The following is a 17,923-nucleotide window of genomic DNA, read 5'->3' as shown; positions in this document are numbered from 1 at the left end:
CTAATAACAAAGAGTTACCATTTAAATGACTTGTCTGAGGTAGGAGAAGATGGGAACTTTCCTACTATTGCTTGATTCTTTTGCATAGTCTTTTCCTTCTCTCCCCCCCCCCCTCCCCAATATTTAGTCCTTTGCTGCTATGAAAAACACTTCCAGTTCCCTTGGTGCCTGTATTCAAATGGAATGCTAAACTGTGATTCAGCATGGTGATAGCCAACTTCCTCAACATCCTGCCAGACCTGAAAGGACTCAATCTACTCCAATTTCTTTTAATTTGAAAAAGCTTGCCCACTAGGGCAGTGCTTCTCATGCTATGTGATGTACCATACTGCTGCCCCCCCCTTTCAGAGATTGGTACCATAATTGGTCATTGGTTACAGCTTTTATTTCTTTCCTGGAAACTTGGCATGGATCAGCAGCTTGGGAGCTCATGGACTGGCACTGGTCCAGGGACCACCACATTCATTGGCAATGTTCGAGGAGATATAGAGAGCAATCACAGTGCACTCTCTAAAACAAGTTGGGTGGGGGAATTGTTCCCACAACCCCTGAAGGGTGCAGGATACTTGTTCAGTACTAGTAGTAATTATTTTGGGGTGGGAATTTAACTGTGGTTTCTTAATGAGCCAGTTTTATAAACTGAAGCTGGCTTGTTTCAAGAAACTGTAAAGATTAACCACAATTGGTTTGGGTTTGGAAATCATAACAAGCTTCACTTAATCTAAAATGGAAACTTCTAAGTGCCTGGCCTACTCAAGAAGAAGCAGAGTGTGGGCAAGCCAACAGCTCATAGTGGCTTGTTTTTAAAATGCATAAAGCATGGCTCAATATTATGTGCAAATGAACAGAGTTACTTGGCTGCAGATTAAAAATGAGAACCAAGCTCCATGGCTTCCCCTGGAGAGTCTGAGTAAGGGGAATCGTGATTGTGCTTTATGAAATGTTGCATTTTGTGGAGAAGATGGATAGATACGGGTCTCCATTCTAAGAACAAAACACTGGTACCCAAACTTGGGGCTCCAGATGTTGAATCAGCTCCCTTAATCCTTCATCATTAACCATGCTGGCTGGGCCTTCAGGGTTTGAAATCCAGCTGCTTTTGTGAATGGGCACATTCAGTTTCTGCTAGTAGAGAGGGGGGAAATGCATTCTTTCATGCAAGATTATGTCTTACATTTTCCTATGACTTAAAATGACCTGTCTTGTGTTGGTTAATTATGAGTGGAAAGCTGCTCTAGAGCTTCTGTTTAATTACTAAAGGAACTAGCTTGGGGTGGAGGTGATAAACTGGCAGTCTAGTTGTGCTTGTGTTAGAAATCCTTAAGGAACCTCCAACATGTCAGAAAATACATTATGTGATTTTTGTTGTTCCTTCATGTAATTTTTGACTTAGGGTCATGAAGTTTTCTTGGGGAAGGTGCCATTGTGTTCCTCTGAGGCTGAGAGAGTATAACTTGCCTAAGGTCACCAACGAGTTTCCCTATCCAAGCAGGAATTTAAACCCTTGTTTCCCAGAGTCCTAGTCCAACAAAGAAACCACTGCATCATGCTAGCTCTATTAGTATATCTGTGTCTTACATTAAATAATGATTATTCCTTCATGCTGAGTGAGAAATATTCTCACACTGAAAACATTTATTTTATGAATTGGATATATGTTGGTGTATAAACAGCAGAAATTCCCGTGGAACCTTAAAGACGCCTCAGATTTATTAAAGCATGAGTTTTCATGGACAACTATTCATTTCATCAGAAGCATGGTATGTAACCAAGTGTTTTGGATATACACATAGTCCATATGGTTGCAGATGGGATTGTAGATAGTGAGGTCAGTTGGTGCATTTAATTTCCCTCTGATCTTTCTGTCTTCAGTCCCAACCATAAACACTTGGTTATTTTGCTGTAACAGAATAATATGGTTACTCGTTCAGAAGATATTGACATGTGGCATCTATTTTCCTTTAAATAAGGGGTGGGAAGTCTTTGGACTTTCAGATATGGTGGAGCTACACCTCCCAGCATTCCTCACAATTGATCATGCTGCTTAGGGCTGCAGGGAATTATAGTTCAGCAGCTTCCGGAAGACCACACAATTAACAACCATGCTTTAAATGCTGCCATTCTGTAATCACGATATGATGAAGAATAGTTAAACAGGAAAAGAACTTCCTTCTTGTTAACTATGTGGAGTACAGTAAGTGGCACTTCTTGATATTCTCAATGTTTTTCATTCTGGGAGTTTCACTGAGGTTTCCTTTCAGACCATGTGAAGGCTATCACCTTCAATGCATTCAGCATTGTGATAACAAATATTCAGTGACCCTTACAACAGGATAGTCTTGGCAGTATCTGTAAGGGGGCTAGATGTGACATATCAAGAATTTGATGTACTGGTAGGTATCCAGTGCAAGGAAAGGTTAGTTTTTCATAAGGTTACAGGCATACTTCAGTTAATCAATCTTATGACAGATTAATTTCTTTCTGCAAAGTTCCCATCATCCCTTTCCTCATTGACTGTCTAGTTGTACAGTTTTTAGCAGCATCAGCATTGGGAGGGTGGTGAAGGGAGGCTGGAGGAATAGACTTTCAGTGTTGGATTGCTGAAGTGTGTCTGCAGTAAACAGTGCAGTGCAGCTTGAGCTGGGAAAGAATGAGATTCTGTTCCAGGTGATCCTTCTATAGTTGTGTGTGTATGCGGAAAATCATAAGAAAAATGGAGGCTGATGAAAGGAAAAAAGTCATCCTTGGATGCTTTTTTGGAAAAAAAGGCTTTCAAGTGGTCTCTAGGAGGTTCAGAAAGTTTTTATTTATTTATGCAAGGATGGTTGTTTCACTGCACATGTGTATATTGCTTATTTTTGGATAAAAAGTTTGTTGAAACTGAACTGTTCTTTCTTGTGGTTTAGGAATCTATCCCTGTTCTTTCCATGTTATTTCTGCCTCTGGTACCAGATTTTTTTGTCAAACGAAGTAATGCTCAGGAACATGTCCGTTTTCATTTACCAAAGCTACCTGTACCTGATTATAGGCAAACCTACATGAATGGTTTAAGTCATAGTTATATCCATGATTTTTAGGACACTGGTATTTGAATATTACTTGATGATGATGATGATGATGATGATGATGATGTGCATTTTGTCTCGTAGGCCAAAGGTGCTGGTTTGTAGTGGAAGTAAATAACTAAAATAAACAGAAACATAGCATTGGAAAGTTTGTCAAGAACCTGACTTAACTAGTTCCATACAAGACAAGGTTATTATAATTTCCCCTCTTAGAACCATAGGTTCATTCATTTGCACTACTAACTAAAGTTCTTGCTGTCCTAACTGATTCTAGGTTCTGGGAGAGCAGTAGTTTTGCTTCTTTTATTACTTTAGTTTCTGACAGTTCCAGTGGCGGCATAATTTCTTTTTGTGAAAGTGCTGTTGTGGTGGATGTTGCTGTATGCTTTCAGTCATTTTAGCAACAGATGCTTATTTCATTTTCTTCTTTCCTTATATTTTTGAGAAAGATAATAGTAATAATGTTCACCACTTTGTCATTCAGCTGTACTGTCAAGCCACTGTTTGACATTATGTCTGCCTCCAGCTGTAAACATCATTGGTTAAGAACAAACTGATGACACGTACAATTTTCCCCTTGACCATAAAGATGGACCACATTGTTCACAGGATGTAATCCAAAGAACAAAGCAGCTAGTTCTCTGAGCCCAAGGGAATTTTAGGGGAATGTATCTTGAATAGTATTCCCCTGCCTTCCACAATAATCAAATGTCTTTCAAAACTCAGAGGAGTTTCAGTAGTAGTTTTTTTGGTATATGTGTGTGTGTGTGTGTTCTTAACTGTTTGGCTGTGGTCTGCAGTTGCTTGTCCATTTGTACTTTGTATTTTGAGGCAAAGCTTATATGTTTGTAATCTTGAAATGGTCCTTAATGCCTTTCCTAGACCTGAACTGATGGTTGAGGTGCTGTAGCTGTTTGTTTCAGTGTATATGGATGGTAAATCTGTAATCACTTGCTCAGGATTGGTTGACTCAGGTATGAAGAACTGCAATTTCTTCTCTTTAATTTAGTTTCTTGTCTTAGATCCACCAATCCGGTGAACCCTCTGAGTTAATGCCTACTGGAACCCTGCCAGATGTACAGGTTTCCTTGTCTTTCTAACAGCATTAGGAGTGCATATTGGGATTTCGTTCAAGAAAAGAAGTAGATACACCAAGCTGAAGATGATTGGCTGCTCTCTTTTGACAGACAAGTGTGAAAAGGAAACCCCAATCGAATTGCCATTCATTCTGGATTGGTGGATCTGAAGCACAGAAACAGAGTTTCAGGTAAGAAATTCCCTGTACTAAATAGTGTTACATTTGTGTAGTTGTGTAAATAGACAAATTTTTGCAACATAAAGTTTGCACAATATTAAAACTTAAATTATTATAGCTATTTAAAAGGTATATACAAATAGATATATCAGTATTTAATAGATATTTATTTTACTGAGCTCTTTCCTCATGGAGGGTTTCTAAATTGTCTTCTGATGAAATTGGGTAGGGACTCAGTTGTGGATTCTGAGTAATGACTAGATCTCTCTTCTTAAAGGAAAAGTACAAGTATGTGCAAATGGCTCTTTTACACACACTCACCCCATATATTCAACAGAAGGCTAGGTTTTCCTGCAATTTTAAAGTTCCATAGGTGCAAGGAATAGTTATTCACTTTTAGTAATTCACTTGTTCACTTTTCATAAGGCGACAGTGGTGCGACAGTCCTCAGTTTTCAAAATAACATGTCTTTTGTGTGTGTATGTCCCTTCAGGTACCCTGTCGACTTATGCCAACCCCATGAATCTTTCATAGGGTTTTCTTAGGCAAGGAGTACTTAGAGGTGGTTTGGCAGTTCCTTAGCCAGTGTCAGATAGGTTGATTTTGAAATACAGTGGAGTGACATGTTCTGAATAAACCCAGCAGAGTAAGAACATCTTTGAATGCTATACATAAAAATAGAAGAAAAGGTCCCCCTATCTTTAGTGGAACGTACTTCCTAGAAAGTAAGTATGTTTAAGGGCATAGTCTAAATCAATTTTTAAAAATATTTAGAAAATGTTGGATATGGAGTGCTACTTTGTAAGCCTTTGCTTTCTGGTAGCAATAGTCAGTGACTGTCGACGTAATTCTTTAACCTGAAAGAGGCTAGAGAAGAGGGTAATATATTTCTTCTTCATGGTCTCTGTGAATCATACAAATGGGTTCTACTGCGCCTGCGTAGTGCCTTTTGAAAACTTCTAGAATCACTGGGCAAAGTACTCTTTGCAACATATAGAAACATATAAATTTGCTTTACTATAAACCAAAGAGTCTTTATGATACTTGTTATTAAAACAAGCCTGCTACATTTAAACATTTTTTCAGCTCTTATTAGTTTCTTTGTGAAGATTTCTTATCTATCCCTTACATTATCTACATGTGGCTACCACAGCTACTAATGTGGACATTACCACAGTGTCTTGCGCTACTTTACTCAAAAGTGTTTTATAAGAAACAGGTCTGGTTTATGTCCACAATAACAACAAAAGAGAATTTATTTTGGTTTTCAAAATATTTCCTCTTGGTTTCAGTATAGTACTGTATTATAGCTTCTGCATTTGTTCCCCTGTGAGACAGTGGGGACAGTCAGTCTTCAGAACACTGATACATCTAAAGTGCAAGCAGTTGGGAAAAACCGAGCAACCAGGCCTTGCTAACTTGGCAAACTTTGGAAGAATATTCTGTATGAAGTTGGCAATTTGAGGCCCTTAGGTAGTCATAACTACAGTAAACCCATTGAATTGGTGGGTTGCAAAGCTCTGGTGCCATAACAAACTACATTTCCCAGAATTCCATATCATTGAGCCATGGCAGTTAAAGTGGTCAAAACAGATTATTTCTGCAGTGCGGAAGCACCTCAGAAAATGGTATGGGTTGCTATAAGTCAACAGGTAACTTGAAGACACATGCACACACACAGACACACCATTGAACAGTTCAGCAGGTCTACTCAAATTGGGATTATCAATGGGATTTAAGACGAAACATCTGATAATGGCATGTAAGAATTTTAGAAAGATTTGTGCGATGCCTCAGTAACAACCTTGTGCTGAAGCCGCATTTGGCTGCTCTGCAGAAGAAGATAGTAAATTCTAAGTGGAATGACAGATTTCAGTTTAATTTAAAAAAATTAAAAGGAAAAAAAAGGAGTTGTCTTCAGATTTTTGTTTTTAGGTGTTAAGAGCTACTTCCCCACTTCCACTATGACAAGCATGGTCTTTCCCAGGTATCATAGGAACACTGATATGAGAGAATTTCTTTTCTAGAGTTCTTCCATTTTGAGTGTTGGTACTCAGGTAAACATTCTGTTAACAGCTGAATGCATCATTGGACAAAAGTGCTGATTCACTGATTTCCTACTTCTATAGTGTGAATGATGAGGCTGTCTAAAAGATGTTGCTTGCTAGCCATGTTTTCATAAGCTCTAATGAGTAATTATGAAATGTATTCTTGCCACATCTTGTGCAGGTGCTTTTTGAAAGTTACTAGGCTATTTGGTAGTTACACTCCATCGAGTTACTCTGATTGCAAGAAATTTTCAGTGTGTGATCAGTTCTCTATAATGCAAAATTCACTGTTGGCCTTGAAGTTGTTCCTGACCTTAAATCCTTTCCTTTCTTTTGTCTTCCTCAATGGTTCTTCAAGGTTGTTACTGGTTTGCTGCACTCCTTGGTCTGTTAAGCATCAAGTGCTTTTCAGGGTGGCTGCTAACCTCTAGCCTCTAGATAGAGTCTATGAATAATAAATTCTGCACAGTGATTTTTACATCCACCTCTCAATCTAAACTGGCATTGTAATGGCAAACACAGCAATGTCCTATGGCTCAGATGTTTATTATAGAATCACAGAGTTGGAAGAGACCACAAGGGTCATCCAGTCCTGCCTCTTACCATGCAGAAATACACAGTCAAAACACTTTCAACCAATGACCACCCAGCCTCTTTTTAAAAACTTCACCACACTCCAAGGCACATTTTCCATTATTGAACAACTCTTTACTGTCAGGAAGTTCCTCCTAATGTTGAAGTGAAATCTTTTTTTCCTGTAGTTTGCATCCATTGTTCTGTATCCTAGTCTCTGGAGCAGCAGAAAACAAGCTTGCTTCATCCTCAATAGGACATCTTTTCAAATATTGCATGAGTAGACTGTATCTGCTTCATCAACTTTATACTACAGTAAATTTGTTACTGTGTAAGATGTCTTGAGGACCTAAATACTGTAAAGGCACCAGATATTCTCTGATCATTGAAGCTAAGTAGGGTCATGTCTGGTTAGTACTTGGATGGCCAAGGACGTAGGCCAGCGTATGCCTCCTTAAGTATGGTAGACAGTTTCCCTACCTAGAGTTGGGATTTAATGTGGGTCCAATCACATTAGCAGCAGTTGCAGAAGTGGGGAAAGTCCTCAGTAAGCTTTTTAATGTTCTTTTAATAGTCAAGGTTTGCTTGAGAGTCTGTATCCTTTCATAGCCTGCCCAGATCTTTGTAAACCCAAATCCTTTCTCTGCCACAGTGGCAATACTGGCTAGGGCTTCTGGGCCTTGCAATGAATGACATTTGGAGTGTTAGAAGATTCTCACCTCTACTGTTCTGGTGCAGGATCTAGGAATGGGTTTACAATGTAAAAGTTTATATTTCATTTCTGGAGGAATCTAGGATTGAGTGAAGGCTCCCCGCTTGTAGCTTTCCCTCAGGTATTCGAGGCGTTGCCCAACCCTATTGAAATAATGTAGGAAAGAAAAATTAGCAAAACTTTACCATCTGCAGGATTAGCTATTTTTTTGAGTTTTTCTCACTTTTGGAGCCTACTTGGTAACTTTGTAGACTTTTTGTGAGGTTTTTTTTTTAAAAAAAAAACAAACAAAACATCTTCAGGCCATGGGAGAAACAACATTACTCCCTCTTTAATAAATATAAGGATCACTGCACACAGGAGATTGCATGTCTCACATTATTTTACACTTAGTAAACAGTAGCATAGATCTAGTCTTGTAGAATGAATTTGTGCTTTTTAGAAAGAGATGTTTCAAAACTGATATATTGATCCCACTTTCAGAAAAATTAGCACATTGCTGAGAAAGCATGTGCAACTAAATTCTTTGCCTCTGTGGAGAGCTAGCACTAGCTGATTGTTTAATATAGCAAGCCATTTTCCTCTATATGAACTCATTAAGTTGCATTGTTTAGTCTGATCTCTCTCAACACCTCCCCCCTGCTCCCAGTGAGGGGTAATAGTAAACTATCTGGCAGGATTGTTGTCATGTTCATAACAATTCAATGTGTAATGTACCATATTATAAATACTAATGATCATGATTGTTAAAGCCAGCAACCAAGACCTTGGAGTTAGTTTCTGATTAACTGCATGGTGTAGCTGTTCGCATGTCCAGTTTAGATTTTACATTGTATGGAATAGGTCTGTTAAATTCTGCAAATATATACATGCCAAATATACAGCAGAAAACAGGTTAATTTTTTTTAAAAAAAATATGATCATTTATATCTCCTATTTTGAGAAGATACTTTAGTACCCACTGTGAAGTAGCTGCAATAATATACTTCCTCGACACAGTTTTATACCATGCTTACTGTAACACTGAACAGCAGCAAAGTATCCTCATTTCTACAAGGCCACCGCCATCAATACATCACGACCGCGCCGCCTCCAAACGAGGTGGTGCTGTTGTGATGTATTGGGGCCACGCCAGGGCGCCTATGGTGCCTTTTGCGCGACCCCGGAAGGAGCTCCGTTTCGGAGCTCCTTCCTGCTTTGCGTCGCTGGGCGCAGCCTTCAGATGGCTGCGCCCAGCGACACAAGGGAGAAAGGGGCCAAGTGGCCCCTTTCTCCTCCCCGCCACTGCGGGGTGTCCTTGGGGCTTGAAGCCCGAAGGACACACCTTTCCAGGCTATGGGGAAGCGGCCTTTTGCCGCTTCCCCGCAGCCTGCAAAGCGGCGGATCGGGGCCTCGGAGGCTGCTGGTCTGGCAGCTGAGGCCCCGATACACCGGGCAAAGGGGCGGGTGCAGGCCGCCCCAAACGGGCGGTCTGTAACCCACCATAATCTCATTGATTTAATGCATCTACAGTGGTACCCCGGGATACGAATGCGCCGCCTTACGAAATTTCCGGGTTACGAAAAAAATCTACTTAAAAAAACCGCGTTACGAATGTTTTTTCGGGTTACGAAAAAACTTTTGGTGCTTTTCGGCGCTATTTCGCACCAAATCGCGGCTTTTCCCCATTAGCGCCTATGGCTTTTCGGCTTGCGAAAGCCTTTCGGGTTACGAAAGCGGCGGCGGAACGAATTATTTTCGTAACCCGGGGTACCACTGTATATTAGTTTGGATTGCCGATCAGATTTATATTGATGTTTGGGATGGGCTGAATGTCTGTTGTGCGTTTGATAGACAACTGTCAGATGTGGGCTTGGATTGTTTCACCATCTCTCTTCTCCTCTGCTCTGCAGTGTAAAGACATTAGGAGCCATGTTTTTAAAAATATACTGAGTCTGGGTTTGGGACAAAGCAAAGGAAAATTATGCAAAATAATTTACAAAATTCTAGCAGGTTTGTGCTCCCTCAAAAGACTGAATGGATGAGGAAGGACCTATGGTAAATTGTGGCTGTGCAATGTGTGCAGGAGATTACCAGGCGCAGGTGGGGCTAAGAAAGTATGCACATGTCGAAAAGGATGAAAAGACAAAGCAAAGAAAATGGTGGCTACCTTCGTAATGATTATAACCTTTAACTTAAATGTGTTAATCCCAAAAAGCTGGGAAACATATACAAATATCTTATTCATATCCTTCAAAGTTCAATTCCTGTTGGTTTTCTTTTGTGGGGGAGTGCAATAGAGCCATCACCTTCACCATTTTCCCACCCAGACATTCTAAAAGGTCAGAAGAGAGAGTCTTCTTTTAGGTGCTCCTGGCATAGATTAAATTTCGCCACCCTACTCAGAGAGGAGGACGGTACCTTTATTCATCAGAGTTAAAGTACTGTACTTACAGTCAACCCAGGTTTTTGGGGTCAATTTTTTGATTAAAACTTCTAGATTTATACATGAGTATATACAGTACACTTCATAAACCATGTGATGTTATTTGTTTTCACTGGCCATAATTAAGATTAACTACAGTCTGTCTTTATTTAGATTATATGATTAGCTTTGGTTAAAAGTAAGAGAAAGCTTCCAAATCTCTTGGCTGCATCTACACTGCAGAATTAATGCATTTTGACACTGCTTTAACTGCCATGGCACAATGCTTTGCGATTCTGGGATTTGTAGTTTTGTGTACTATTCACCCTTCTCTGTCAGAACTTTGATGCTACAAAAAACTACAAATCCCATGATTTTGCAGGATAGAGCCATGCCAGTTAAAATGGTGTTACACTGCATTAATTCTGCAGTGTGGTGGCAGACCTTTTCTGCTGCAGGAGTATGGTTACATGTGAGCTTGGGAACAGATCAGACTTGTTCCTATAATGTTAAACTACAGTTTATTATTACGTACAAACCAGCCCAATATTTTCTTACAAATTGTGTTTTGATTTTCTAAGTGGAGCTACACATATATCAGTGATGTTAGATGCACCAAAGTTATTAATATGGTTTTCATGTAGAAATGGGTGTGCCATATTGACCATTTGAGCATTATCAAAGTGGGTACTGTATATCCTGAAATGCTATTGGTTTGTAAATGACTGCAAGCTTATTACTAGACTGTGGCTACATCATGTCTTTTCACCCTAAGTAAATACCTAAATTGTTTTATGAACAGAGATGTTCATAAATATCAACTTGCCTTCATACACAGGACTAGAGTTCAGAATAATTAGTGTTTTGGACTAAAGCTCTCAGAAACATTCAGGAATGTGGGACTGTTGTGTTTGTAGTCCTTAAAGCAGTTTTTCCAAGCTCTTTACAGGATTCTTCTAAGACTCAACAGTGTTCACACACCCCAGTTCCTTTATGCAACAAGATATTAGGGGCATGGAAACCCTGTGAATGACTCTCTCAGAGTCATCTAGCCCCTCACTTTCTGTATTTTGCACATTGCCTGTGCTCAAAGCATGGACAATGTGCAAGGCTAAGGGAAGAAGTTCTGGATGGGAATGTGGAAGGCACACACAGTCTGTCATGCTGCTTTTCATCAGTCCTCTCAGTATGCCCTGTGGTGAAGACCACACTTCAACATGGTGTTACTTGTGATACTTGTTTGTAGTGGCATAGGGAGGTTCTAGTGAAAAAAGCAGGCTAGTATGTTTCATGGCTCAGGGATTTCAGCCAAAAGTATATTGTTAAACAAGCAAATAGGACAGAACAAAACTGAAAAACTTGTAGATCAGGTGGCATTCATTGGTACAAGGTGAGATATGAAACCATGTTTCTATATGCTGTGGTTGAAATGAGTATCAGTTTAGTATTAGAAACTCTCTTATAATGTGCATTGATTGTAGATGGGGATGTAAAATAGAAAAAAAATGAGGAAAATTGAAGTGGCTCTATGTCACATTTTATTTGCAATAGTTTTCCACCATTTTACTGCTAAACACTCTTGTCCATGTTTTAAGGGGGGGGGGGCACCAATTTGGAACAAAAAACAAAACAAAAACCCTGTCCTTTATGACTAGAACAGTGTGCTTGACCACTTTGATACATTTTGCACTCTTAAAAGTTGGTGCAATATAGTAGAAATGGTAATAGTACCTAGCTAGGTTGGTAGTTCTCTCCCACCTGTAGTATGGTACCTGACTTCTGGTGTGGTGTATTGTGCCCTCAAGTTATGGGTATAGATGGAACAGATAGTCTGATGTCGGTTCTTGTGATATACCTGTATCTTACACAAATCAAATCACTGCAATTAGGTAATGGTGTTAAATATTTCCATGTGCTCAGTATTTTTTATTGCTGTTATTCCATGAATTTTTGATATTAGTGTTTTTGAATTCCTGTGAGCAACCTTCATTTGCTCAGTTAGAGCAAATTCCTACCTTCAGGTAGAAATGATGAATTTGCAAATGGTCTGCTCCGTTGCACAGTCAGCTCATAATAAGGCTGGTATTGTTTAATAGCCAGAATTTACACCTACAGCTTGTATGATGTAGGTGTGCTCAGGCATAGCATTGCTAACAGATGCATGCATATACTGTATACTGCACGTAAAATCTAGAAAGGATGTGTATGAAGATGAGAAAATTCTTTATTGTTTCTCTTTCTTATAGGTGACAAAGTGGATTATTTGTACAGAACATAATTAACATAATTAACATAATTTATTATTTATACGGAATGTAATATTTAATAAGGCTATAAGGCCTTAAATAAAAATCTTAGAGGCAACATCTGATCCAGGGTCATCCATACTGTTGTGGGTGTCTAACGACTGGACATTTGATGTGGACAAAATGTGGAAGGAACGAAGAGAGTCCAGGTGTTCTCTCCTCAGAGATGTATTGTCTTCCCCTGTACTGTATGGAGCTCAGCATCTTCTGTGGAGGTTCTTGCTTTAGGGCTTTGTTCACGGGAGGCTACTTTTCTTGACTGTATCAGTAGTGTTGCTACTGAAAGAGGTCTGCAGGAGGTGAAAGGGATACTAGACCAAGGATCAGATTCTCAAGAACTATGGAACTTATCCATGGCCCTAAAGGGCCTTAAGACTTTTCTTCCTGGAGCAGCATGCCATATGGCATGGCAAACCATGTTTTTGAAACTCAGAAGAATTTCCAAAGCACTATGTGATGATATTATGATTATTATTTGTTGTTGTTGTTGTGTGCCTTCAAGTTGTTTCTGACTTAATAATGACCCGGCCTAAGGTGAACTTGTCATAGGGTTTTCTTGACCAGATTTGTTCAGAGAGAGTTTGCCTTTGCCTTCTTCTAAGGATGAGAGAGTTTGACTTGCCCAAGGTGACCTGGTAGGTTTCCATGGTTGAGTGGGGATTTGAACCCTGGTCTGCAGAGATGTAATCCTGCTCCCAAACTGCTATACCATGCTGGTTTTCATTATGAGCTTTGTATCCGCTAGGGTTTGGTCCCAGGACCCTCTGTGGATACCAAAATCTGTGGTGGCTCCAGTCCCATTAAATACGTTGACATAGTAAAATAGTGTCCCTTATATAAAATGGCAAAATAAAAGTTTGCCTTTTGGAATATATATATTTAATATTTTCAAGTTTTTGATGGTTGACTCTGTGGATAAAGAATCCATGGATATGGAGAGCCAGCTATATAATGTATAATTTATGTATGTGCATACACATATCTGTGCACCTGTGAACACACACCACTCTTCATTATCAAAATTCCAGGGCAGTGTGCAGAATTTATGAAGTCATCAATGAAATTACATTACAAAAATTTACAGAAGTATCAAATGGCCTCAGCAAACTGTTTATGAAAAACAATAGATGCATTGCCAAATCATTTTTGAAAATTGTATTTTGATGAGTACTGGAACACTATTGAGGTTGTTGCCTGTTGTATCTGGTGATATAAGGGATGTTTTAAAAGAGGGAGGGGGTAAAACCTCAGACAGCTAATGCAGGCTCCATCTGTGTTCCTCAGCAGGCCTTAAAATTCCGGCCAGTGCTTGTGTCTCCTCCAGGGTTCCTGTCAGATGTGGAGGCAATGATGGTGGTGTTACTGGTGGTGGACTATCCAAGGTGTGCCATGGGTTGCTGCAACCCTTTGCTTTTCTCTTCAGAGTTATAGACACTTTCCTGTTAAGTTAGGAAAAAGGAGAGTGAGTATATTTGTCATCTATAAAAGGAGTAGGAATTAGTTGTGGTCATCCTCTCACAAAAAAAGATCAGAATAAAGTTGGCCCTCGGTATCCACAGGGGATACCAACATTTGTGGATGCTGAAGTTCTGTTATTCCCAATGGTGGTTTGTGCGTGCTGCCACACCACCACTAGGGAAAACGGAACTTCAATGGTGGTGCGTGTACGTGGTCATGTTGCTATTAGGGACAGCCCCCCATTGCTCCCAGTGGCAGTGCAGGACTTAATGACAACTCAACTGTGTTCATGCTCTGCCATGGGAAGGGGGCTGTCCCTAATAGCGGTGCAGCCACGTGCACACACCACCATTGGGGACAACACGGGCTTGCTGTCCGCAGATGCTTGAATCTCTGAATGGCAAGTCCACAGATACCGAGGGCTGACAGTGTACAATATGGTTTTAGTTGCATCTGTTAATGGTCTAACTTGTAGACCAAAATGTCAGCTGCACTTTTCCTGTCCTACAGTTTTATTCTGCATTGTATCTAAAACATCTTATAAACATAATTGAGTAGAGATGGGGCAGACAACTCATTTGACTTATTTATTTTAAATAGGTATGCCTGGACTTTTTAAGTGGAAATAACTTTCACCTCCACCATGAAATAATGCACACTATCCAGGTCAATTGTCTCTAATGATAAGATTCAAAATGTTGTCACAGACATGATATATAGATTTTGATCATACTTTCAAGACAGTTTTTATTGAGGGTTGTTAGGTAGGACAGCAAGACATTGCTTTTACACTATTAGTCACTGGAGCTCTGTGTGTAGAAAATCTTGGTAGTGCATACATGTGAAATATGATGTTCTTGTTCAGGGATTTCTACACTCTACTCTCTTCATGTGTTTTGCTTGTTCTTCTGAGTATGTTTGTGCCTCAAATAACAGTTTAACTGACATCATCTGTGTATTTCATCAGCCTCCAACTATCTGCTATTTGAGAATTTTGATTGAAATGTGTTCCCCTCAGAGCTTTAATAATATTCTAAGATACTTGGGGTTTGTTAGATGTTACAAATTTTGATTGAGAGGTTGCAATTAAATGTGTTTCTTCAGAGCTTTAATAATATTCTAAGATACTTGGGGTTTGTTAGATGCTACTGTCATCTTCTCTTCTGTCTCAGAAGAGATTGGGAGCAGTCTTCAGTTACTGGTCAGGGAGAAGTGAATGCTGGAGCCAGGAGAGCCTACATTAATTTAAGTGAACTATCTTCTCTGATCACAAGAAAACCTTTTTATCCTTCATTGAGAAACACATTCTTATTTAGCTTCATGAAGCTACTTTTAATTTTATGCAACTGACCTTATTGCCTTGATGTTTAGATATTCAAGCCCTCAATATAGGATGAAAATGTCTAGAAAAATGTTCACTGGCAGGCATTCTTGGGTGTTAACATGCTTGAAAATGTGCATTTTGTCCACCTTTGTTTTTCATGTTGGCAGTTTTTGTGCATCTGAGAGTTGTGGTTCATAAAACTAACTGTTCTGTATTTCAGGAAGGCAAATCAGTCACATGGGAGAATAGCTGCTTAGATACAGAAGGTATCAGTTTTAGTTAAGTTTGACAGAGATGAGGGATATCTGTGTTTTTAAAAAATGTTTTTTTAATAAAATCAGATATCCAGACTTTATTACAGTAATTAATAAAAGAGGCTAGGTCAATAGTATATCTATTCAAGTTATATTAAACTGTAATGTTCTTACTGAAAGATGATGGGTAAATAAAATATTCCTCATTGATTATTGAAATCATTAAAATCAAATCACCCCTGGTTTCAGAATTGAAACAGTTTCCTTAGGAGTCAACACCACTGGGTAAATAACTAAGTTAATGTAAGGCAGCTTCTAGGACAGCACTGACATTTGGAGAGCCTTCTCAGCTCAAAGACTAAGCAAAACTTGAGTGAATACAGTTTTGCATGATTGCTTACAAGTGGAGTAGCCACATTGCAGAGAAATAAAACAGGCTTTAGTTCAAGAATCAATCTTCAAATGCAAAAGAGGATAAGTTAAAGAACAGGATAACATAGAATTCTTTAATTTTTAAAGATAACTTTATATCTTCACTTGATTATTGGAAAGCAAAGCTGTACATAAATCTACATCTTTTTATTTCATTTTGTTCATTTTAGGAAATCTGCTGTTTTGCAGGAAAGTCTATACTGGGATGGTGTTCTTGACCAATAGTGCAGGTGCTCATGTGTACTCTTTACCTCTCCAAACAGGTCCAGTTTATTAGAGAAATGAATTCCCTGACAAAACAAATTCTTGCAACCATACTTCATGTCACTGTTTAGGCAGGGCATATGTTCCTTAATCATGACATGGAACTGTAGTGTTTATGTTTTAGAGTTAAAATAATTTGGTTTACTCATAATCTGTGCCTGTCTTCATTAATGTTTTTGATTCCTTCTGTTCCATCTGAGTTCAGTCAAAAGCAAGCTAGTTGAGAAGCAAGCCAATTTCTGGCTTGTAGGATCTACTTTTCTCAAGCTTCACCAGCCAGAGCCTGGTATAAAAAATATACAGTACAGTTAGAATAAAAGAACTGAATCAATTCTGGTTCCTTTATGCATTTTTCATTTCATAAGTATAATTTAGGGAAGAGTGGTTAGTCATTTTGTTTCTGCAGTTGTCTAACAGTTGGGAATCACAGATCTTTGCTCATCTATTGCAATTTACCCAAATAGCTACCAGTGCATTTAGATCAAACTTTGTCCATTGCTGAGTGAGCTTGTGTTTCCTTTCACCGTGAAAGGAATACATTGTTTAGAGTGCAGCCTTCTTTCTTTCTTTCTTTCTTTCTTTCTTTCTTTCTGCCATTCTTAGCACAGTGAAGCACCGCTTGTAAAATTGTAACATCTATACCATTAGGAACATAAATAAATTTATAGGTGGTAGATAGCACTCATATTTTTGTCCATAATGAGGATTTTGTTCAGGTCAGCTTGACTGTTAATAGTGGTAGAAATGGTTTGAGTTCCTTTTTGCTTCTCTTGGAAGCATTGGTTTGCCCTTTCTATGACATCTGTGCAAGCACTACCTTTGTCTCGTAGTCCACTGTGATCTGGATTAATACATACAAGTCTTATAATAGAATTATAAATGTGTAGCCTTAGAAGTGTCCCAAGAAATTATTCAGTCCAGCTCCCTACCAGTGCAGGACATCCACAACTAAAACATACCCAGTGAATGATCTGACCTCTGGTTAAGGGGTAGGAGTGGTGGATGAATGGTTCTGTCTATTTTAAATATCCTTTGAACCCTTCCTAAGTGAATTTTAAAAAGAAAGCATGGGGGGGGGGGCTTTAACTAATCTAGCCTTCTTCAGGAATTAAATTCCTCTGCTTCATTTATGTCAACCTTCCCCAACTTGCTAATTTCCAGCAAGACCATGCTGGGTGGATATGTTAAGAGTTGTACTCCAACAGATCTTGGAGTTCATTAGAAAGGCCAAGGTAAAAATAATAATAATTTTTTTTTTAAAAGCTAGGATGACATTTCTTGAATTTTTGCTTTGAGGATAAGGCCAGATTTGTGCAGGGTTTTAAAAACTGGACATTGTTCCTGAAACTACTTCCCTTTTGTCAATTCGGCACCTAGGTATTTGAGGTGCTATGCAACGTATTTATTACTTTGAATACTAGGCACCAGATGTTTAATGAGAGGAAAATGGTAGCAACCAAAGGAGTAGATGACAGTGCAATTTATCAATGTGGTCGTATGATAAAATCCAAACTGGGATGACTCAGTGCTTTATAAATACTATTTGTAAATTTGATGTACTAGCATTCCTGTACGGATTATTTCCAGCACTGCAATAAATATGTTTGTATTACTATCAGTATTCTGTTCATGGGTCTCTGCCTGTAGGAAAAGCAGGGTGAATTTAACCGATTACCCTTCTGCCAGCAGGCCCTTGTGGTTTCCCAAATGTTTTAGAGCATCAGCCCCTTTCTCAGTGGAGCATGTCAGTCCTCTCTCCCTCTCTCTCTCTCTCTCTCTCTCACACACACACACACACACACACGTGCTGACTTATACTGAGGTAGGA

At 39.1% G+C, this 17,923-nt stretch overlaps 1 protein-coding gene across 5 annotated transcripts in view; it reads left to right on the top strand.

Moving 5' to 3' along the window:
* Nucleotides 1-17,923, top strand: part of LOC149305267 (F-box/WD repeat-containing protein 11-like) — a 93,438-nt gene that overhangs the window by 13,396 nt on the left and 62,119 nt on the right. For 2 of the 5 annotated variants that reach the window (XM_089477650.1, XM_089477648.1), the window contains exon 2: nucleotides 4,253-4,332. The exons of the other annotated variants lie outside the window; for them this stretch is intronic. The gene's annotated coding sequence lies outside the window, so the exon portion shown is untranslated. The remainder of the gene's footprint in view (nucleotides 1-4,252; nucleotides 4,333-17,923) is intronic. 5 annotated transcript variants of the gene reach the window in all.

Source organism: Sceloporus occidentalis, unplaced genomic scaffold (assembly GCF_023333645.1).
Source record: "Sceloporus occidentalis isolate IW3139 unplaced genomic scaffold, rSceOcc1.0.p SCAF_12, whole genome shotgun sequence".
Classification (NCBI taxonomy): domain Eukaryota; kingdom Metazoa; phylum Chordata; class Lepidosauria; order Squamata; family Phrynosomatidae; genus Sceloporus; species Sceloporus occidentalis.
The sequence above is the reverse complement of the archived record's forward strand: the minus strand, read 5'-3'. Positions and strand labels throughout refer to the sequence as shown.